The 23,356-nt window shown below is 40.5% G+C and overlaps 2 long non-coding RNA genes across 2 annotated transcripts in view; both read left to right on the top strand.

Annotated features, from left to right (window-relative positions):
* Positions 1-19,718, top strand: part of LOC125641004 (uncharacterized) — a 392,392-nt gene extending 372,674 nt beyond the window's left edge. Inside the window, exons 8-9 of the long non-coding RNA XR_012669657.1 lie at positions 15,126-15,431; positions 19,324-19,718. This is a non-coding gene — a long non-coding RNA (uncharacterized LOC125641004). The remainder of the gene's footprint in view (positions 1-15,125; positions 15,432-19,323) is intronic.
* A 491-nt stretch (positions 19,719-20,209) lies between these two features.
* The window catches only part of LOC142073102 (uncharacterized), a 31,035-nt gene continuing 27,888 nt past the window's right edge, over positions 20,210-23,356 (top strand). The window contains exon 1 of the long non-coding RNA XR_012669788.1: positions 20,210-20,347. This is a non-coding gene — a long non-coding RNA (uncharacterized LOC142073102). The remainder of the gene's footprint in view (positions 20,348-23,356) is intronic.

Consider the following 23,356-nt stretch of genomic DNA (forward strand, 5'->3'; position numbering starts at 1 on the left):
ACTTTTTTCAGTTCACTGAAAAATATTTTTTTTCTTGATTTCTGTGTGTGTGTTTCCCCACCCCCCATTTTAGTCAGTGAAGTGAGCTGTAGCTCACGAAAGCTTATGATCAAATAAATTGGTTAGTCTCTAAGGTGCCACAAGTACTCCTTTTCTTTTTGAAAAATCAGTAATTCACCCAGCTCTACATGTAAATTTAAAATGGCCATTTCTTGGCGTCTGGGGCTGTGTGTTTACCACACCATGTTAATGCAGGAGGGGTCAGAGTGAATATTGTCCATATAACGTTTCTGTGTCCATTTCTTGACTTTATGTTCTTACCAGTACAACCTTATTATTTATATATATATATATATATATATATATACACATACACACACACATTTAACGTAATACAATTTGTTGTGGTTAATAGGAAGCACATTATTTCAGAACAGGCTCATCCAAACTATAATCATTTGCCAATCTTATAATTATTTTACTTGCAAACATATATAATTATGTGCACTGACATAGCCCAAAGCTATAAAAGTGTGTTGAAAGTTAGGCAGTTGCTAACTGTAAAATCCATACACTTCAGAGAAGAATTTCTCCCATTATACTTGAAAATAGCTTTAATGAACATTAATGAAAATTACTGGGAAATATAATTTCACATACTGTTTAGTTTATCCTTACCCTTTTCTCCACATCTCAGAGTAGCATTTAATTGCTTTAATGGTTCCATGATAAAGTGACACTCAATGGTAGCAGATTTGTATAGCCCCTGTAAGAGCTATTTAAATATATACCCAATACTCTATTACAGTTGTCTGGGTTCTGATTTTACCCAGGCATCCAATTATTCTACACTCTTAAAAACAGGACCAATATTCATGTAGAAAGAACAAACATTTCTGTATTGCTTCCTTCCCAAGAATACCATGTTCAATACTGTCATCCCCCACATGGGAAAGATTCTTGACCAAGCAAATGGATGCATTATTTCACCTATCAACATTGATATTCTGAAAATCCTTAAAGTCAGAAGTACAAACCTAATGAAGATAATTAAAAGGAATATAAGCTGTCATCTAAAACAGAAGGAAATTAGCTGGGCTATAAGGGAATTTGAAAAGCAAATAGCCAAAGGCACAAAAAAACAATATTAAAAAAAACTCCTTATGTTTAACAGAAGCCTGTGAGAGGGACAGGGGGACTACAGAAGGGAGTAAATGGAGTTAAGGAGGATCACTGACAACTGGCATAAATAAGGGCAGCCTTTTGGTTGCTATAATTTGTAGGCTGTTGCAATTTGTGTTTGGAACCAGACCAGCACCTGGATGCCCAAGGACAGGTGAGCACAAAGGTACCTTACATCTACCTCCTCCTGAACGATGCTAAGTGCTTCTAGGGCACAGATCAGGATCTGGGCTATTATTGCAGTTCCCAGCAAAATCAATAGAAGCACCAGGTGATCACCACTCTGAAGATCAAATCAGTTATTTAAGTGTATAAATGAGGATTTAGATGCCTCACTTTAGGGACTCCAGTTTGAACATTATATTCTTTGATTTGTATCTTATTTAAGTTGAAAAAATCCCACCCTTGCTTGCATTTTCTTTCTGCTTCCTACTCCATCTGATTGCACTGCCCATTTTAAAATGGGCTTAGATATACACTGAATTTGTATTGAATCTACTAAATCTCCTTAAGTGCTGCTAAAGCTCCCTGTTGGGGGCAAAATACCCATCAGCAGTCCCTTATATTCCAGATATGTCTGCTGTGGAATGTTTTCATTTCCAATGAACAACATTTTGTTTTGCTGCCGTGACACACAGCAGTGATTAGGTTCTTGTCTAAATTAAGACCATAATAATGAAAGGCTTTTAAAGTCAGAATAGCGATTAGAAACTAAGACTTTCAAAAAGCATCTTTTACAAGCACAAACCCACTTGGAACACCACTAGGACTTATGCTCCTAAATCATGTAAATGCTTTTGAAAATCTACCCAAATAAAACCGCTTCTTGGTTTTTACTCCATTGATTTGTTCCATGACTTATTAGGGCACAGTGGATGGAGAGGGAATACACAGACCCAAACTGTGGGGAGAGGGGGTTTCCATTTAGATTTAAGTAAAATTATTCAGGTGAACTGTTTTAAGATAGAGTATTGTAAATGAGCACCAATGCTACCAGAATTCAGGGCCATTGGGCTGGGATTTTCAGAAGAACCTAGTGGAAACAGGTGTCTGTCTCAAGGCACTATCTGTAGCATTTTGGTCACTGAGGTTGCTGCAGCACTGGGAAGGTTGCAGACACAACTGAAGTTAATTAATCAGCTTGTTGGGGATTAGTGACAGTTTGGTGGCAATTGCTGGACTATGAGGCAATTAGCTCAGTAATTGGGAGGATATATTTATGGGAGGATCAGCAAAATAAGAGGGGTCTCAGAGTGGGAGCAGTGAACTAGAGAGGAAGCTGTATGGAAGTTTCCTCCTGGTGTAGCCCTCCCAAATATATCTGTAACCCTTCTGCCCGTCAGAGTTGGCAGCAACAAGGGCCGGGTTCCATATCTAGGGGATCCATTCCAATAACACAATGCAAACCGGCTCGAGCCCCCACCCAGTGACCTGGGACAAATATATACCACCCCCGCTGGGCGCCTCCAAGAGGCAATACTTCCCCTCTCGCAAGCACATAGTCTGAGTGTAGCAAAAGCCTTTTAATAACAGAGAGAAACAATGTGGCATTATGTTTGGGAAACACCACCAACAGGATTCATAACAAAACCCATGAGCAAAAACCTACCCCAAGCAAATTGGGGCATGCCCTTTTCTCTTTGGTTCTTGAGTCCAGCAACCCCAAATCACTCAAAGTCCCAAAAGTCCAATGCCCCAAAAGTCTCTGTCCCTGGTCAGGGCCGCCCCAGAGTTCGAAAGTTTATCTGCGGAGCTTTACCTCCCAACCTGGGTGGAAATGGGACAGGGGTAAGAGGCACCTTACATGATCTGAAGCTGACCGCCCCACGAACTCCTTCGCTCAGCTGCGCTCCGCTCCGCCAGCCGCCCCACAAACTCCTTCGCTCGGCTGCGCTCCGCTCCGCCAGCCCGTCCGCAAGGCACTCCAACCGGCCCGCCAACTGCTCCACAATATATCTTCCGGCTCCCCCACTACTTAACACAACACTCAGTGATTTCAGCTGTTAGGTGAATTCAGCTTGTAGTAGGGGAGCCCCAGTGCTGGTGCACTGTCAGCCCAAAATGAGCTCAGCAGCCTATAACTAGACTTCTAATGAAATCAAAATTAGCTCTGATATTCCACAGTGGAGAGAGAAGGCAGTGCAATTAGCATGTAAGGCCCTCACCAAGGGGCCCATGCCACCAAGTATTAGTACTTGTCCCCAGCCTCTCTCTATTCACACAGTTTTGGAACCCATGACCCTTGCCTAGCGAATGCTACTTAGTTGATGGTGAATCCCTCCATCATAACAAAAGGCCACGTACAGTTCCAAGCACAGTTCCCATAATCAGGGTAATAACAATTTATTCTTCCTGCCCCAATAACAGAGACACTGGGGATCCCACAGCAGCCAAAGTGACCATTTGGGCAGCTATGGTCTCATTCTAGGCGGGATGGGTGTGCCTATGCAAATGAGATCGGCCCCTGAAGTTCTTTTCCACAACTTGCCACATCTCACCACCAGATGTCAGGGTGGAGCTCATCCTCACACTGCTTACATCCTCCCCCCAGCCGAGACTTTGTCGTCCCGACAAATCACACTCCCTTTATACCAACTCATTGGTTTCCTCCAAAGGGCCTCAGGAAGCCCACTTTAGCTTCCACAAGCCTGTGTGCTAAATGTATTGGCTCCTCACTAGTCACCCCAGGTGCATCATAAGTTAACCGTTTCACTGGTCTTATCACCCTGTCTCGTCTATTGAGAATCTCTGTTGCCGAGGTAGGGGGAACATCCTCTTGAGTGACGGATGGAGAGGCTTCCCTGGAGGGTCCCTCGGCTACTGGCGTAGGCCCCTGCACTCCTAGTTCTAACGCTGGAGGGTCCAAGGTGCCCAGGACATCCTCTACCTGTCTGTCCCCATTGTCCAATAACCTGTGTGTGTCATCACAGGGGGGTCTCATCAGCAGCACCGGGGTATCAGAAAGGGGCCTAAATAGTTCCGCCATTGGGTTTAGGGCGGAAGAGGGAAAACTCTCGTTTGGTTCAGCTGATCGAGACTGAAATCTTGTCTCCATCCCAGGATACACCAGGGTTGTGTCTTCCTCCTCAGACTCACTCTCAGATGTGCAGAATAGGGGTAAGTTAGCTGCAGGGGGCCCACTGTCTGTGTTGGATGGGGGGAATTGGTAAGCACCCCTGCCGGGTTCCATATCTAGGGGATCCATTCCAATAACACAATGCAAACCGGCTCGAGCCCCCACCCAGTGACCTGGGACAAATATATACCACCCCCGCTGGGCGCCTCCAGAGGCAATACTTCCCCTCTCGCAAGCACATAGTCTGAGTGTAGCAAAAGCCTTTTAATAACAGAGAGAAACAATGTGGCATTATGTTTGGGAAACACCACCAACAGGATTCATAACAAAACCCATGAGCAAAAACCCACCCCAAGCAAATTGGGGCATGCCCTTTTCCCTTTGGTTCTTGAGTCCAGCAACCCCAAATCACTCAAAGTCCCAAAAGTCCAATGCCCCAAAAGTCTCTGTCCCTGGTCAGGGCCGCCCCAGAGTTCAAAAGTTTATCTGCGGAGCTTTACCTCCCAACCTGGGTGGAAATGGGACAGGGGTAAGAGGCACCTTACATGATCTGAAGCTGACCGCCCCACGAACTCCTTCGCTCAGCTGCGCTCCGCTCTGCCAGCCACCCCACGAACTCCTTCGCTCAGCTGCGCTCCGCCAGCCGGCCCGCCAACTGCTCCACAATATATCTTCCGGCTCCCCCACTACTTAACACAACACTCAGTGATTTCAGCTCCTAGGTGAATTCAGCTTGTAGTAGGGGAGCCCCAGTGCTGGTGCACTGTCAGCCCAAAATGAGCTCAGCAGCCTATAACTAGACTTCTAATGAAATCAAAATTAGCTCTGATATTCCACAGTGGAGAGAGGAGGAAGTGCAATTAGCATGTAAGGCCCTCACCAAGGGGCCCATGCCACCAAGTATTAGTACTTGTCCCCCAGCCTCTCTCTATTCACACAGTTTTGGAACCCATGACCCTTGCCTAGCGAGTGCTACTTAGTTGATGGTGAATCCCTCCATCATAACAAAAGGCCACGTACAGTTCCAAGCACAGTTCCTATAATCAGGGTAATAACAATTTATTCTTCCTGCCCCAATAACAGAGACACTGGGGATCCCACAGCAGCCAAAGTGACCATTTGGGCAGCTATGGTCTCATTCTAGGCGGGGTGGGTGTGCCTATGCAAATGAGATCGGCCCCTGAAGTTCTTTTCCACAACTTGCCACACCTCACCACCAGATGTCAGGGTGGAGCTCATCCTGACACTGCTTACATATCCTTATGGGTTGAAACTGAAGATTAAAAGCACACATAGTCAAAAAAGAAACAGTTTCTCTGTGTTTGTGACAAGGAGATCATTTGAACAAACTAGGTGGCAGTATTCATAGGGTACGAAAAGGGATGCCCTGTGATAGTGCCGAACCCCCATTAAAAGTCAATGGGTGTTAGAAACATAACTCTTAGACCCTTTTGAAAATCCCTGTTTTAATATATATTTTACTCTAGCCTATAGTGTGAAAGAACCTGGAAAGAATTCCTACATAAAATAAAATCTCTAAATGAACAAAACAGAAAATGTCATTAAATTTTAGGCTAGTTTGTTAATGTCATATCTATTAAGAACATTTAAAAATATTTATAAAACTGAGATTAGAACTATTTATTGACTAGCAAACTTTCTATTTTCCTTTTATTTATATTTATATCTAAGAAGCTTGTTTATATTTTATAAAAGAAATAAACTGATCTTTCAATATGTTATCATTTCTAGGAGTTCATGTTCAAGAAGGAAAGCTGTCTGTGTCTTTCCTTCAGCATAAATCTACAGCACTGCTTCTGTGAAACCAAACCCGATATCACAGAGAAAAATGAGTTCATTAATTTGGGGCCTTATTGATCAGAGAGTTATGAAGTCTGTTTATAACATGTCTGATGTTTTAAATGGTTGTTGAATCGAACAACTCTTGTTTCCTTCAGATGTATATGCCATTACCTCTATATTATGATCCTAAGAGATTATAATAAGAAGGCATCATTTTCATTTAAAACAGTGTCAGACTGATCTTGTTGTACAGTTCAGTTGCTTATGCTTACTGTGATAAATAACTATACTGTAATACAAGAATCAACAGTGGCAGAAACAAACCTGGGGATTTCTGTGATCACTGATTACACTTTTGAAAATAGTGCAGCTCCTTAAAGTATATCACATACTATCTGCTTCGACATTCATGAATACAATTCAAATGTGAGTTTAGAGAACTCAGTCAAGTGGCTTCCCAAGAGATTTTAAATCTGCTGCCATTCAGAAGGGGACTTGGAAATGTGCTGTTTTCTCTTAAATGGCATCCAGAAGGGAAACGGATTTAATTATACTGTTTGTTTCTAAATGTGGCTTGTATTTACTGTGTTCATTACAATTAATGGTTAATAAAGGAGGCGTTCTCCTCAACAGCTAAACATTTACTGCATGCAACAGCACAGCATGCACATTCTTATTGGTTACGTTGCCCAACACTGAGCAAGGTAATCAACTAGGCTCTATTCATGAATATTTAAGCTATGTGAAAGATTTACGGTCAACCTCTCCCACAGAGCCTTGGGTTTAAAATCAGGTGAGTTTGCATGTCTCAACCCTGTGGATGCTTGTGAAGGTTTGGCAAAAGTGTTCCTAGCCTAGAGTAGGTTTAACTAGTCATAGTCCCACCGCAAACCATTCAACAATCAATTTCATGAGGTAATCCTGGGGGAATTCTGCACCTAAAAATTATGTGCACAATATTTTAAAATTCTGCATATTTTGTCAAAATAACACAATATAATCATACCAGTTTCAATTATTTTGGTAATTTATTTCAGAATAAATGTCAGCAAGTATGTCTGAAACAATACAGATAAAAAAAAAGATTCAGGATTTTTTTTTTTGACAAATATACTCCTTACTAGACATATTAATATAGAACTTTGAGTAATAATTCATTTAAGCTACAATACAGCACCGTATTTCTTGCACCCCTCAGAAGCAGTGTAAAGGCTTGGGAGTCAGGAGTAACAGAGGAGCTGAGGGAGAGGGAAGTAATTGCTGGGAAGGAGCCTGACTGTGAACTTGGAGGGTTGTTGAATATGGGTGGGAAAAGTATGGAACAGGGTTTTTTTTAGCAGGGAGGACTGGTTAGGGAGCTTCCTCCATGTAGATCCTGGCTGACCCTTACCCTCTCCCATTTAGTCAGGCACATCTGCCCCATCCCCATGTGTCCATGCATCCCCATGTGTCCTTGCACCTCTGTTCCCATGTGTCCCTCCACCTGCACACCTGTCTGTATGTGTCCCTGCACTCCCTCCCCCTCTCTATGTCTCTGAGCCCCCACCCAGCCATCCGTCTCCACCCCCCTCCCAAGGTAGTCCTGCACCCCTCAGCCAGCACTCTCACCTCATCCCCATGTGTCCTTGTGTGTCTCTATGCTCCCACTCGGCCATCCCCCTTCACCCATGTGGCTCTGCACCTCTACTCCCATTCAGCCCCTGCCCCAGTCTGTTCTCCACCACTAACCCTTATTAGCCCCTGTCTGACCCACACTGTTTGTCTCCCCATATCCCCTGTCTCCTGACCTGGCCCGACAGATTCTGTGAAGAAGGCGCTGCACGCTCTTTCTCTTCCCTAGCTTGAGTGGCTGCTCTGTTCTAGCCCCACAGCACTCTTTTGTGGGCAAAAGGCAGAACTGCAGCAACTTTCCAGCCAATGCGATTTTCTCCCCCTACCACCCCCACCAAAAAAATTAAAATGTGTGGCACATTAATTATGTGCATGCACAATGGCACAGAATTCCCTCATGAGTAATGAGGATGTGTTAGTCCCTACTGGAAATCTGGACCTCATGACTGGACTAAAGGTGGGGATTCCTGAATACATACTTCTCCAGGAAGCTTTAGACCATCTGAGTTCTAGCTTTCATGCCTTCTTCTGTGAGGTTCTCTAGTTAGTGATTTATTTATTTTAACTCCTCACCAATGTTTTAGATTCATGTCAAAATCAAGGCTGTAATAATGAAAGGCTTTCAAAACCATGATAGTGATAAAAGACAATCACGTGTCAAATGATTCTCATACCTTGTAAGGTTTTTTCCTATCACTGAGTTATCACTGAGTTTTTTCCTATCACAGTTGAACAGAAACTGGTGAGAGGGACTATATACCGGGAAGCATAGTGAGCAGTTAAGGAGGGTCTTTGTCAACGAGTATAAATTAGAACAGCCTTCTGAGCTTGCACTCTAGTCTAGTATAGCATGGATGTAACAAAGAGTAGGAAAGGAGCCAGTGGGGTGTGTGTGTGAAGACAAAGAAAACAGCAAAAGGTGTATGTCTTAACACATAACAGATGTGTGCCAACCTAGATGTCTGTATCTATGGAATATTAAAGGTAAAAGTACACTTAAGTCAGAGGTGCCTAATTCTCTTAAAGCTCTCTGAAATCCCAGTCTAAATGCTTGGTGATGAAAGGGAAATCCCACAGGTTTTCCATCATGTATGATCATGTATCTCTAGCAATCATGTAGTTTTTCTCAAATTTGTTTTGGGGTCACTACCAGGACTTTCAGTCCCTCCGGTGTTAAAAAATATTATCTTGCATTCATTCAAATGAATAGTGTTGCAGTTCTTCTCCAGTTGAAAACACTGTACTAAAAGAGGAATGATCATATAACCAAAAATCATTAGCACCACTGTAAACGTAGTCATTTAGCGTGTGAGACATGTTCATTGCCTTGTAGATCTTGCAAAATATTAAAGTACCTCAATATTATGGAAAGTAGCAATGTATTTGGGGAAATTTTGACTTCACTTGAAGACAGAGATTTTCAAACTTTCAGACAGAAATGAATCTTCTGAGGCTTGAGTTCCATTTATCATTACCTCTTTATGGGCCTTCTCACATGTTACTTGCTTGCAGAAGTACAGTAAATTAATCATGAACAGGCAGTGCAATTCACTCTCTGGAGTCCTTCTGGTCAAATTAATACAATCAATATAGCACATACTGTCAAGCACTTTTTTTTATATTCTACTGCATTTACGTATATGATAAAGTAGACCTGCTAAAATGTGGCCATTCCACAATATATGATCTTACATATAGTATAGACAAAATATTGAAAGAAGCTTCTTGTTTCATTGGAAAAACAACAAATTGTTACTTTACACTTTCTTATATGTAATTCTATGACCATATCTTCAGCAAAAGACCAGGAAAATTCAATGCACTCTGTGTATGTGTGCACATGCAAAGTTCAGCTTTGCACTCTGCCAATCCTGTGACCATAGGGGGTCCCTGAATGTAAATTGGAGCAGCTAACCGCGGTACTAATTTAAACGGATTGTTAATAGACAAGAGGTGTTGTGTGCTGGGATCAGTGTAGGCATTCAAGCTCTTCCCCCTTTCCTCCAGCCATGCCTCTGCACTAGCAGTAGTGGGAGGAACAGAAATGCGTTTTGTGCTGGCTCTATACCATGGGAGAATCATCTTTATAGTAATGACTTTACAGCCAAAATCTGCAGACAGTATTGCCTAAAGCCATCACCCCACATTCCAGGATCAGAGAGGATATGAATTTGCAATCAAAACAAACCAAGTCCCCTAGAAAAATAATCATATGATCTCTGCCTATGAGCCAGGGCAGTCAGGAGACATACCAGATGCATCCTCCTTTCTCAATTAGCAATTGAGCACTTGGACCTTGCCGTCTCTAAGTAGTAATCCTACGCAGGAGAGGCTGCTCCAGTTTGATCCTTAATGGTAGCAAAGTAATTGAGTTTAATCCAACCTGATAAAGAGATCCTCTGAGATACAGTGCATGCGGGGATGCAGCACACTGAGCTTTTCCAGTAGTGTGCTAGAAGCCTGTCTGCTGAAGATAGGTGATTTATGTAAAGTGTGAACTGATTTGACTACTTAGTGGGTGATCACACTGCTTTCACACAGGGAAGAGTTAATATCATGCTGACCTACCTTGTTCATGATTTATGTTGTTCAAATTGATGCTTAAGCATTGTACGCTACTTAAACCAGAGAACAGATTGAAGTCTTCATATCCTGTAATTAATATTCCTCCCAAAATATTACTATATTTGATGGAGCTAGTTGCCTAAGATTTGGCCAAAAGTGCTTTGACATTAGATTCTCAAAACTTTAAGACTCAGAATAGAGTGAGGCCTGTGAAAGGCAATTAGAGTGTGATTCATTTATCTTGTATAGTACAGCGGATGGCTCCGGGCTGGGTAGAATTAAAAATAGACTGTGTTTTATGTGTTATCATGGTGTGATACTATGCTTTTTCCTTAACAATTTGGGGATTGGGGGAACTTTTTCAACCCTACAACAGCATGAGTAACATTTCTTCCAATCTTGAAAAAGCCTTCTGCCCCCCCTTCAAAAATCTATCTATATATATTTCCCCCCCCCCTCTTTCTAGCACTGGTTCAACAACCATATTCTATAGAGAGATCTGGCTTCTGTATTGTCAAGAGAAGCTAAAGTTTGTGTAGGAAAAACCATTGATTGTGTTAACCACTGAATTCTGATTTGCTGCTGTTGCTGCTTTTTCCTCTTCCTGTCTTTAGATCTGGTGTATGTCAAAGAAAATGCAAGAGCTTCAAATAAGTTTGATACAGAAACTGATGACAAATGCTTCAGTTATATGCTCGAACATGAGAAAAGTGGAATTCTTTAACTGCCTGAAGTGCAAGCACAGAAACTCCCTACATGTCATAAAACAAATCATAATTGAGAAGCCAGGAACTGATTGTCTAAAATCGGAACTGTCTTGAAGCTTAGTCGTTGCCATGAAGTTGTGAGAGACTGACCATGTGAGCTAGCTAACACAGTGCCTAGTAAAAAGAAAAGGAGTACTTGTGGCACCTTAGAGACTAACCAATTTATTTGAGCATGAGCTTTCGTGAGCTACAGCTGACTTCATCGGATGCATACTGTGGAAACTGCAGCAGACTTTATATACACACAGAGAATATGAAACAATACCTCCTCCCACCCCACTGTCCTGCTGGTAATAGCTTATCTAAAGTGATCATCAAGTTGGGCCATTTCCAGCACAAATCCAGGTTTTCTCACCCTCCACCCCCCCACACAAATTCACTCTCCTGCTGGTGATAGTCCATCCAAAGTGACAACTCTCTACACAATGTGCATGACCTGATTATCATGACCTGATTATCATGCACATTGTGTAGAGAGTTGTCACTTTGGATGGGCTATCACCAGCAGGAGAGTGACTTTGTGTGGGGGGGTGGAGGGTGAGAAAACCTGGATTTGTGCTGGAAATGGCCCAACTTGATGATCACTTTAGATAAGCTATTACCAGCAGGACAGTGGGGTGGGAGGAGGTATTGTTTCATATTCTCTGTGTGTATATAAAGTCTGCTGCAGTTTCCACAGTATGCATCCGATGAAGTCAGCTGTAGCTCACGAAAGCTCATGCTCAAATAAATTGGTTAGTCTCTAAGGTGCCACAAGTACTCCTTTTCTTTTTGCGAATACAGACTAACACGGCTGTTACTCTGAAACAGTGCCTAGTGTTACACTAATAAAATAATATCAATAGGATCTTATAAGAGGGAAAACACAAAATGCCACATTTATTGTAAATACAGCAGTTGGCATATGCTTTTCAGGCACGCACACACGCACACACACACCCACACGTCCTGTAGATGGTCTTTATAGTTACCAGTCTGTTGTAGCTCAAGTCAATCTATGTTCAGTTAGATTGAGCACGAGTGAGGAGCAGAGCTCAGTCAGTCGCGATCTGATGTTCTGAGGCTTTGCAGGATTAAACCCAGAGTTCCATGGCAAAACACCCCATCTTTATATTGTAAATTCCCATTTGAGTCCATGCATTTTGCAACGTCATCCTGTAATCATTAGTCTTTAAGTGGTGTTAATCTTGGGGTTTTCTGCTATTGTTATTTAGTTGTTGTCTCGCCTTCAGGGGTGCCTGCCTCACCTCTGAGGTCCTCAATGCTGCTAACATGTTTAGCATGGATACAATGGATATTTTCTGATTGTCTCCTGCTGCTTCCAAGTCTCTCACTTTTTCTTGACCATCTGGACATTTGTGATGGCTTTTACACCTTATCTTTTCCTGATGCATGCATTCCTCATTCACACAAACAGTCTCTCACAGAAACCTTCAAAGGTATACAGAATACATTGTAAATTAAGCCTTGCTAAATCTTATAACTAAAATAATTCACATTGGGGCTTTAGGCCCTCAACATTTCTCTAATCTATTTATCATAGACACAATACAAAATCCTGTCTTTTACTAATTAAACTTTATAACAGGTCCTAATTGTAATGCATATGGGAAACAGGATCCCAGTCTCAGACAGTCATTCCTTTCTGTTATTCAAAAAGGGTGGCTGGCAGAATGAAATCAAGGTTTATATCAATTCTTATAGTACAATTTTAAAATTTAGCCCTACACTAGCACAGTGGGGCCCTGGTCCATGACTGGGGTTCCTACATTCCACTTCAATACAAATAATAAATGTTTAATAAAAGTTACAGAACCAAAAATCTTTAGTATACAAGCAATGTGTAAAAAGAATTGGGGTCCAGACTACCAAGAGTGTCTGAGGGTCATTGTTAACAGCTAGTATAAAGAAATGTGAAGAAAAATAGCAGGTTCCTGCCACAATAAATATTATAAAGAATATGCAAAACTAGGAACATCCAAGAGACAATTCAGCCATATCACACTGTTGCCATGATCCACTTTGCAGTATGGAATGCATTCACTTTCTGCAGGAAGGTGTTCTTCTGGTATGAAGTAAGGAGGGAGAAAAGCTATGATGATCAGGGCAACATAAACACTTGGATGGATAGATACAATTTCCTTTTTCTTTCCTTTCCCTTCAGTAATCAATATTGGTCCACAATGCACAGTAATACCTAAATCTAAGAGAGCATTAAAGTATTAAGGAAATCCCATTTAGCAGCAATCCTGTAAGGAGTCATAAGCCATATTAATGACCAAAGATTTACATTGCAACAACAAAACCTTCCAGGAGAATAGTTTGCCTTTCATTCCTTATCCCCTGTGATAAATGAAGAGGGGGGAGGTAGCTCCCTTTTATGGACACCCAGCCAGCCAGCCAGCTAGTTAGCTACAAAATTCCTCTTAGTAGCTGTTCTCTACTTGCTTTACCAAAAAAGGGTTAACAAGCTCACAGGTAAAAGGAAAGGAGTGGGCACCTGACCAAAAGAGCCAATGGGAGGGCTGGAACTTTTTAAAATTGGGAACAAACTTCCCTTTTTCTGTGTGTTGTGGTTCTCCAGGAAAGAAGGGAACAGGAAGCAGTTATGCTCTAAAAAGCTTTAAGCCAGGTATGAAAAACCATTAGACAATACTTAAAGATTGCTTATCTGAAACCCCAGAATAGTAAGTAAATTAGGTAATGTCTAGGAAGACACAATTAGTTATTTCTTTTATTTTTTTATTGGCTAGTGGACTCCTCTGTGCTAACTCCAAATGCTTTTTGTTTTGCTTGTAACCTTTAAGCTGGACCTCAAGAAGGTTATTCTTGATGTTTAAATTTTGTAAGTGGGTTTGTTAAATCTGGCAAAAAGTTTCAGATGTATTTTCTTTGTTTTGTTTTTAATAACATTTACCTTTTTTAAGAACAGGATTGGATTTTTGTTGTCCTAAGAGTTTTGTGCATATGTTGTTTAATAAACTTGTGGGAACAGCTGATTTCCTTTTTCTCTGCTCTTCCCTGGAGGGGGGTGGAGTGGAGGGTGAAAGGGCTTGAGGGTACCTCATAGGAAGGAATTCCCAAGTGTGCCTTTCTGGTTTCAAAGGGTGTTTGTTTTTGTTTTTTTTTTGCATTTGAGTGGTGACAGCATCTACCCATCCAAGATCAGAGAGAAGCTGTGACGGAGTTTAATACCAGCCTGCAGTGGCTAGTATTAATTTTTAAAATCCTTGCGGGCCCCAACCTTCTGCACTCAAAGTGCCAGAGTGGGAAATCAGCATTGACATCCCCTTATTCAAAAGTTTATTATGTTTACACAGAGTAGGCATTCTTCCCCCTTTACTGGTCAGAGCAAAAAGAATTCAGCTAAACGTGCATGCTCGCTCTCTCCAAAATATGTTGCCTAAGCTTAAACAAATGTAGCTCCCTTTTCTTTCCCCTCAGTCATGTGCCTGCCTCTTATTAAAATAGGAAAAATGATTCTTATCAATAGTAGGGCAAGTAACTAACTGAATAATTGTCACATAGTCAGTAGGAAAGTACTAGTAATCTATGCTGCTCTCAGTCATTCACGCCAGTTGGCCAACCATTTCTACATTGCTGCAAAGTAACTGCATGCATTTCCCATATGCACTTCAGCTATCAGTTAAGGGAGAAAAGGTATTTCCCCAGACAATCATGTAGTAATGAATTGTAAGAGAATTAGTCAACATGGCAGAACACTGGATTAAAAGGAAAAAAATTGTCTTCTAGAGGTAATTTTTGGTTTACCTTTAATTATTGAGGTACTCAGGTGCTATGGTAATGCACACCTTGGAAATATTGGTAAATAAAATAAATATTAAAGAAAATTAGGGTTATACTTCCAGATTATTTACATCTGGATTAACAGATTCCCCTCAGACACACTAACATTGGACAAGGGCAGGGTTTAAGGTTTTGCTTCTGGTCTGTTTCAACTGAAAACACTTAACAGGTTTGCCCATCAGTAGCTGAAAATGAGGGAGAGGATATCATATGCTAGAGCTGGACAAAGAATAGTAACTGTGTTTGTTGGAGGATTTTGACATTTCAAAATCTAGTTTCATTCTGATTCAAAACAAACCCTCATATATTTTCAGAGCTGTCTGCAAAACACATTTGGGACCGTGGAGGCCCTGAGAGCCTGGGCTGCTGAGGAGCCACAAATCTGGAGCTTGGGAGCCAGGGCTTCCAGGCACCTGACTCCCCCTCATCTCACCAGATGGGCTGCCAAGGAGCTGGTTGCCTAGAAGCTCTGGGAGCCTGGGCTCCCAGTAGCCCATCAAAGAGACTTCTGAGAAACTGGGAGGAACTCCTGCCTGATTTCCATTGTGATTGCTTTGAAATTGACAGGTCTCCAGGGAATGTTTTGGATTTTGATGAATCAGCAAATTTGGACAAAAATGGTTTGTTCGATTTTTTTTTTTCTGACTAACTCTATCAACCATTCATTTAACCTACAGTACTTGTATTATATTTTTATTATATTACCTAACGAGAGTCTGCTTGTCAAGCATCAATCCATTTGTGATATAAAACTTTTACAGTTCTACTGCTCTTCTTATTCTTAAGCGTTTCATTGGTACTTCCTGATATCTTTTTCATAACTTGTCACAGGTGAACTTTTCACATTACTTTACATAAGCTTTTTAATGGTTGGTAGCTTATCTCTCTTATACTCTACTAAACTTATTTTGATTGTCTAGTAGGAGATTCTGTTGTATTTCTTAATTCAGTTAGCTGTGGATTTTTTTTGAACCAGCCTCCAGGACTATTTTGTATAATAAAAGGCTTTGAGTATATTTTGCTTACACTTTTGTTTAAATAGAATATCCAAACAGATATTATTTCCAAGAAATTTCCTTTGCAATTATCATGTTTCCTTTGTTAATAGAAGAAGATATTTCAGAGCACATGTTTTCAAAAGGGAGTGGTATAACATTTAATAAAGTAATAGACGTGACCATATTTATGGTGTTGTATCAGATTAATTTAGTCAATGTTGGATAACTGAGGTGAGGTAGATAGGACTGCACGTAAAAATTGAGCCCCAAATTGTGAATAGAGGAAGATTTTTTTCCCCCTTTGTCTGAATAAGTGTGTCACCTTTCTCCCAGATTTTGTGCATGAAAAATATGCTGTCCAAAATTGAGCTTCTGAGCAGAGCTTAGTGAATAATTGATTTTTCAGTTCATTGGCTGAATCAAAAAATCCAGGAAGAAAAAAATCTTTCAAACCCCAAAACTGATTTTTGTTTTGGTTTCACACTGAACCAAAAACTTGAAAAAAATTCCATTTGGGTCAAACAAAATGTTTTGAAAATGTCAATTTGAAACGACATTTTGATTTGAAAATGTCACTTTAAAACAAAATGCCAAAATAGTTGATTAGAAAACTTTGAAACAAAATGTTTCAATATTTGCAAAGTTTTGATGTTTTGATTTTTTTTGGCCAAAAAACTGTGAAATTCAACCCGAATTCCTGACTAGTTACAATGCCCCCCAAAATGCATTTTTTGGGTCAATTTACTATTTGTCCAAAAAAAGAAAAAAGCTGCCCAGCTCGACTGAGTACCAATATATAAAGGGAAGATCTATCTGTAAAACAGAGATCTGTCTCTGAACATAACTGAGTGAATGTCTGCTTAGTGTAGTCCTATGATTTCAGTTCCAGCTCTTTGCTATATTTGCATTTTTACATTGTTTTTAGGAGACTTTTTGGGATGGTTGAGATAATGTCTCAAGATATCCATAGACCTAGTGACCTTGGATCCATGGATGAGCCTGAACTTACTGGAAAATGGGGGGAGGTTCTTTATTTGCATAAAGGTGACCCATTTGCTTGCAATGGCTTGCTTCCGTGGCTACTGCTGTGGCCCTTGGTTTCTGGCTATGCAATTCCACCATGCCTGACAAAGAGGTTTTCTCCACCCACCCTCATCCAACTAGCTACCAATGGGTAAGCGATTTTCTTTATATAATTAATTTAATTATTTTTAAGTTAATTTATTTTCCTACTGAGCTTGAAGAATCAAGCTTTGCCCTTAATAACCTTTTTCTTTGAAACCATGAGGGCTAGAAATTTACTTTTAAAAAATTTGATAGTTGAATGTCTCACATGGATTTAAGAAAATCCAAAATATCACAAGAGCTGTCAATGCTGCAATCTTCAAAGCTGTGAGAGCCCCAAACAAAACATTTGGTTAACTTTGACCAGTATCGCACTAACACATGTTGTAAGATCAAAGGAATTAAGAAGTTCTCATTTGACATCACATTATACTCCACTTCTCAATGCCAGCTACTCTTCTCTTCCATAGATATCTTCATTCTGATTTTCAACAACCAAAGTGCAACCTTATTTCCTGCCAGTATATTGGTTATAAGCAGAGTTAGGCAGCAAATGATTTTCCAATCCCAGAAAAAATTTTGAGATTTCAAAAAATGTTCATGTTGAATCAGGATGAAAAGTTGACATCATGAAAATTGTCATGAGCAGACAATCGGGGTGATGGTGGCAAGGGGGAGTTTGGGTCAATGGCAACTTTAAAAAAAATTGTGGAATGTTTAGTTTTCATTTCAACTTTATTTCAATCATTTTTACTATAATTAGCTTAAATTACAAAATAATAATAATTAATAATAAAAAACTAAAACAAAAAAACCCAGAATTTTTCATTTTGAAAATGTCAAAATGTCACATTTCGACAATTTTGAAAATTTTTCCCAAAAATTATTTAGAAACAAGAAATTTGTCAAAATTGATCCCTTTCCCATTAACCATTTAAGTTTTGATGAACTGGCATTTTCTGACAAAATAATAGTACATTAAAATTTAAAACTGTTTTAAAATTAATATCTGTATTTATAAAGTTCATGTATTTTAACATAGTGCTAGTGTGGCTGTCAGAAATTGCATATATGTGCTTTTGTATTGGTTTGTAGAAGTCAGAGAGGTGTGATTCAGACTGCAAAAACAAATTATGCGTTTTTTTCCCTTTTAATGGCCAGGAAAAGTTCTGAGGTTGAGTGGTCTGTGGTGTTAGTGATTGCTCTACATATAATTGTAATTTTCATGTTGAAATTTCAGAACTGAAATATGAATGTGTGTGGTAGTATATTTATGGTCAGAGTTAATGCTGCAATTGGATATCCCCTTCCCATGCTTCATAGATTTAACAGATTTTAAGCAGAGACCATTATGGTAATTTAGTTTGACCCCCTGAATGATAGAAATTCATCCCATGATTCCTGAATCAAGTCCAATAACATGTGATTGAGCTAGAGCAGGGGTTCTCAAACTGTGGGTTGGGACCCCAAAGTGGGTCGCAACCCCATTTTAATGGGGTTACCAGGGCTGGTTTTAGACTTGCTGCGGCCCAGGGCCGAAGACCGAGCCCCACTGCCTGGGGCCGAAGCCCAAGGGTTTCCACGCAGAGTGGTGGGGCTCAGGCTTCAGCTTGAGCCCGTGGCCCTGGCCCCCAGGTCTGAAGCCCTTGGGCTTTGGCCCCGCTGCCTGGGATAGTGGGGCTCGAGTGGGCTTAGGCTTTGGTCCCACCTCCTGGGGTTCTGTAATATTTTTTTCTTGTCAGAAGGGGGTCGCGGTGCAATGAAGTTTAAGAACCACTGAGCTAAATCAGGTTTCAGGGTAACAGCCATGTTAGACTGTAACCGCAAAAAGAAAAGGAGTACTTATAGCACCTCAGAGACTAAATTTGTTAGTCTCTAAGGTGCCACAAGTACTCCTTTTCTTTTTGAGCTAGAGCAGACATAGTTCTAATGCTTCTCCTCTCTCTGCTGCATTTCCCTCACTCTCTCCACCTTCTGCCGCCCAGTCCGGTGCTCGAATCAAAACCAAATACCCGCTGTTTCTGTATTTTTTCTGTATGCTGTGAAGCTCTGGCTTTACACCTCCTTGAAACACAATGCCTTCAGCAGTTCCTTCTGGGATGGCACTGCTGCTGTGCAATGCCATAACAAAGATCACGAGAGAGCCCATTATACCACAAAATACATTATTATATTTTCCCCTTTCCAAGTTGAAAATCTCTAGAATTTCTAACTCATCCAAGTAATGTGTTCTGACATCCTCCACTGACAAAAGATGGGGGATAGAAATCCTGCTACTAGGGAATTAACCCTTCACTTGCCAGCCTTTCTTTCAATAGCTCAACCAGAGTGAAACCACTGCCAAAGTAATGAACTTCATAAAAATAAACCCACAAAGAAAACTTATTTCCTGATCTGGGTCAAATGGTATGCACCTTTCTAAAATGATTTTTATAAATTCTTTTTGCAGAAACGTTTAACGATGGAATGCAGAATGTCAACAGACTGGAATTCGAATGCTTTATTATACCTGATGTAAAACATGTTAATTTTCTTTTTAGTCTAGCCCATGTTCATACATCATTTGCCTTGCTCTTGTGAAATGGGAATAGCAGCTCCTGGCTCTAAAAAGTGTTTTCATTGTTTTCTCTATCAAATGTTTCAAGATACATTGTATCAAATTAAAATAGAATTGAATTGCAGTAAAGCTACTAAAAGAATTCATTGCACTCCACACAGTTTGCACTAAAGATACTATGCAGTGTGAATGGGCAGTTCAATGCCAAAGGATTTGTACTTATGTGCTTGTTGTAATAAAAGTTGCATATGAATACATCATTCAGTGTATTTAATTACAACGAATAATGGTCATTCATACATGCCCAAGACTGCCTCACTGTATTAAAAATCGTTTCAGTGAGATTATATTTCCTGTCTCTTCCTGGATGGAATAATGGTTCTTTTAGGTGTACTCTTCAGTAACAGATAGGCTTGGTATGCAATAATTTCCCACACAACAGTTTTGTTGACAATATCCTAATGTTTCCATATCTTTGATGGAAGAACTCTACAACTGGAGAAGAAGCTGTGCTGACTTTGTGAACAGGGATTATGCAGTTATCTGCCTTTTAAAATGATTTACACAAACCATTTGGAACATTTAAATAATTCAATAGATTCTAGATGTAATAGCCTATTGATTCTGTTGCTGGGAAAACTGAAATTTTACAATACTAGAGATGTATTCAATTAAAACAAAATCAGTTCTTTAAAAGCCAAATTTGATTTGGTTTATGTGAAGCAGAATGATCTACTTTGATAATTTCATTGTTGTACCTCATGCTATAGATCTTTGGTGAATGGCTAACAACCTGATCCTGTGAAGTGCTGATCTGCTTCAGTTCCTGTTGACACCACTGGGACCTTAGGACACTCGGCATCTTCCAGGAAATGCCAGAGAACTGGGCCTGGGATACTATTTATAGCTTTACATGGTAAGATGCATGGGAGGGTGGCAGATAATGCTGGAAACACTCTGGAGAATGTCACTGCCTTCCTCTTGTGGGTGAAGGAGAGTAAAAGATCACACAGTAGGTAGGGAGTGCAACCTTCAAAAGTCTTTGTGGCTCTCTAGGAAGATAAAGCTCCAGCCTCACAATGTGCCAACCCCTCCATAATACTGCTTGATTCTCTGCACCTGACCATGGCACCTTTAAGAGCCTCACTCCAATTTCATCTTATGACTACACTTGCACAATATGCCCTCCTAGAGGGAGTACAGGGCTGGGGTACATGTTAATCATGCTAGAAGCACAGAGTTCTGAAGTGAAGATGTTACAAGGATTGACTGGGGTGGGGTGGGGGGGGAATCACTCTTCCATTTTGGGCTATTCGCTTCTCAAATGTAGCTTTGTTTGACTGGAGATGTTTTCTGCAAAAACTAGTTTAACAGAGCAGCAGTACACCATTATATACTATGCTGACTATATCATGGCCCTGAAGGCCAGATTCTCTCCTGCCCAATTTAAATTCCCATATAGAGTTTTATCTTCACTTGAGAACTGAGTTGTGTTCGGTTCAGGCTGCCTTTTCTTATCCTAGATCCCTAGAATGGCCACCTAGACCTAGGAAGACAGTCCATTATTATTTACATACTATATTCTAGGTAAAAACAAATCAAATTAATTTGGCAACATTATACATCCTAAACACAACTTTTCAGTTAGTGGGAACAGGGACAAGCTGTGTTTAACATAATGTCAGCTGATTGTGGTTAATGATACGTCTAACACTGCCAAAGAAACCCCACAGTAGCATGTCTCAGAGCCCGAGTCTATTGAGCCAGGTTCTGAGACTCGCTGTGTGTGTGCGTTTGCATTGCAGACCTACCCTAAATCCTACTGGAATCATAGGTTTAACCCCAGCAGCTGGGACAATGTTCAAGAAAACATATCTTGTCTCTGTCTATACCAACTGCAAAGTCATATTTAACATCCTGTTATTTAACATGACCCCTTGTGGGTGGGAAGCTTCAGAAAAGTTTCATTTGCAGTCTCCTTCCAATTCTTGCATGATGCAGGAGGGGCAGGGATTGCTTTTTCTCCCCCAGAAGTGGCAGGAGTTTCTTCCCATACAACCCAAGGATCAACATGATAAATTTAAAGGACTTGGCTGTATCACGTGAATTATTGGTGAGAGGGTGACCCTGGGGCTTGCTTGCCTTCAGTGATCCAGGCTGACGGGAGTTTTCCAGACACTCCACAACATGTCAAGGTTTTCGCTGCACTTTTCCTCCCACCATTTGAATTTTTGGCATTCAATGGTGAACGAGGCAAATGTCCTTCATGGGTCAAAGAGGCATTAAGTAGAAGGCATTGCTTCTGAAATGCTGACTAAGCATAGTGAAAATAGAGATGTCCTGAGTATTTGGAACACTAAAATAATGAGTGGGAAAGAAGAAAAGAAAGGAACACAAAGAAAAGCAAGAGGTTCTTCTCTCAAATTTTCATCCTTTACCTATCCTTCATATGAAAACAGTTTGGAGTTTTCTGAAGTCCTAATGTTGTCTTTGTGAAGGTCTTTTAGTGTTGAGGGAACTTATCTTTTTGGCCCGCTTCCCTACTTAAACAATTTTATGATTTGAAAAGATGTCTTAATGACAATTCCTTGCTTTATGGCAATAAGATCATTTTAGATTGATGTTAGTGCATTAAAATTATAGGACGTGAAGATGTTAAGTATAGAAAATGCTACCAAAGCAGCATAAAAGGTCATAAAACCACTGACATGATTGACAATTTACCAGAAATTCAGGGGGAAGGGAAGGGGAAGGCAATATAAAGTTTTTTTTTCCTTTTAGTTTAGATACTATAATTCCTCAGAAAAAGGCTATACCCATTCCTAGGCCAGCAATAGACACTTATAGTTAGCAGTCTTTCCTTCCTTTTCACGATATTTATTAATATAGATATTAATTCATTCACAATAGAGTTAAATAGTTAATACAGTATCTGTAAAAATTAATAAACCCATCAGAGCTTTGGAAATTCAGTCCAGATAAACACTCAAAGGTTCAAGTTTTCAAACATGGCTAGTTATTGTCTCAATTTTTGGGTGCCCAAATTGAGATGTCTTAAAGAGGCCTGAGTTTTAAAAAGTATTGGGTGACACTGAAGTAGAGAGAGAGTGTGATCCCTGCCCAACCAGTCAAATCCTACTTCCTGCTAGCTATGCCTGCTCATGCATCTGCAGTGGCTCTAAAAGAAACATGCTTTTTTGCCCTGCAGTGAGGAAACTTGCTTTCTTACCTGCTGTGATGGCCCTTCCGGGAAAGGACTAGATTCATTTCATCCCTATTATTCCATCGTCCAGAAATCTGTCACCCCACCTTCTGCTTTCTCTTGTTTAAGGTGGGACATCCCACCTTACTTGCCTTTATGGCCAGCATTTTCTAAAGCAGGTGCCTAAAGTGTCCCCAGTGGCAAGTTTGTTCTTCCTCCTAGAGTCAAGGAAGGAGGAGACATACATTATTTTATGATGTTTCACTGCTGGGAGGTACTCCAGTAGCGCAGAGATGGGGGGGCCGTATAGGACCTAGACAGACTTGGCAAGAGCTGTTCCTCTTCCCCAATAGTGATTGTGAGGTTCAGGAGTGAACTCAGGGAGTTTTAGTCCTGGGAGACAAGTTAGGTCAGAAAGAGAATTGGAACAATGTTCCCTTCAAAACAACTTGTAAGTAAACAAAATTGGTTTTGCCAAATTCTCCAGTTTCACAGGTGTTTTCTATATCCCAAACGTATGCATTAGAAACAAATGTCAAATGAAGTTCACATCAGTTCTACTCACAGCAGCAGATGGGCATTATTATTTCCAGTTTATAGATAGGGAAACTGAGACACAGAGGATTCATAACTTGCACAAGTTTAGCCTGCGAGTCAGGAGTAGACACGCTGCCTCCCACAATATAAGCTGCTTCCTTATTCAGTCTTTGTTTATTGCTCAGC

The sequence above is a fragment of the Caretta caretta genome, chromosome 8 (genome assembly GCF_965140235.1).
Source record: "Caretta caretta isolate rCarCar2 chromosome 8, rCarCar1.hap1, whole genome shotgun sequence".
NCBI classification, from domain to species: domain Eukaryota; kingdom Metazoa; phylum Chordata; order Testudines; family Cheloniidae; genus Caretta; species Caretta caretta.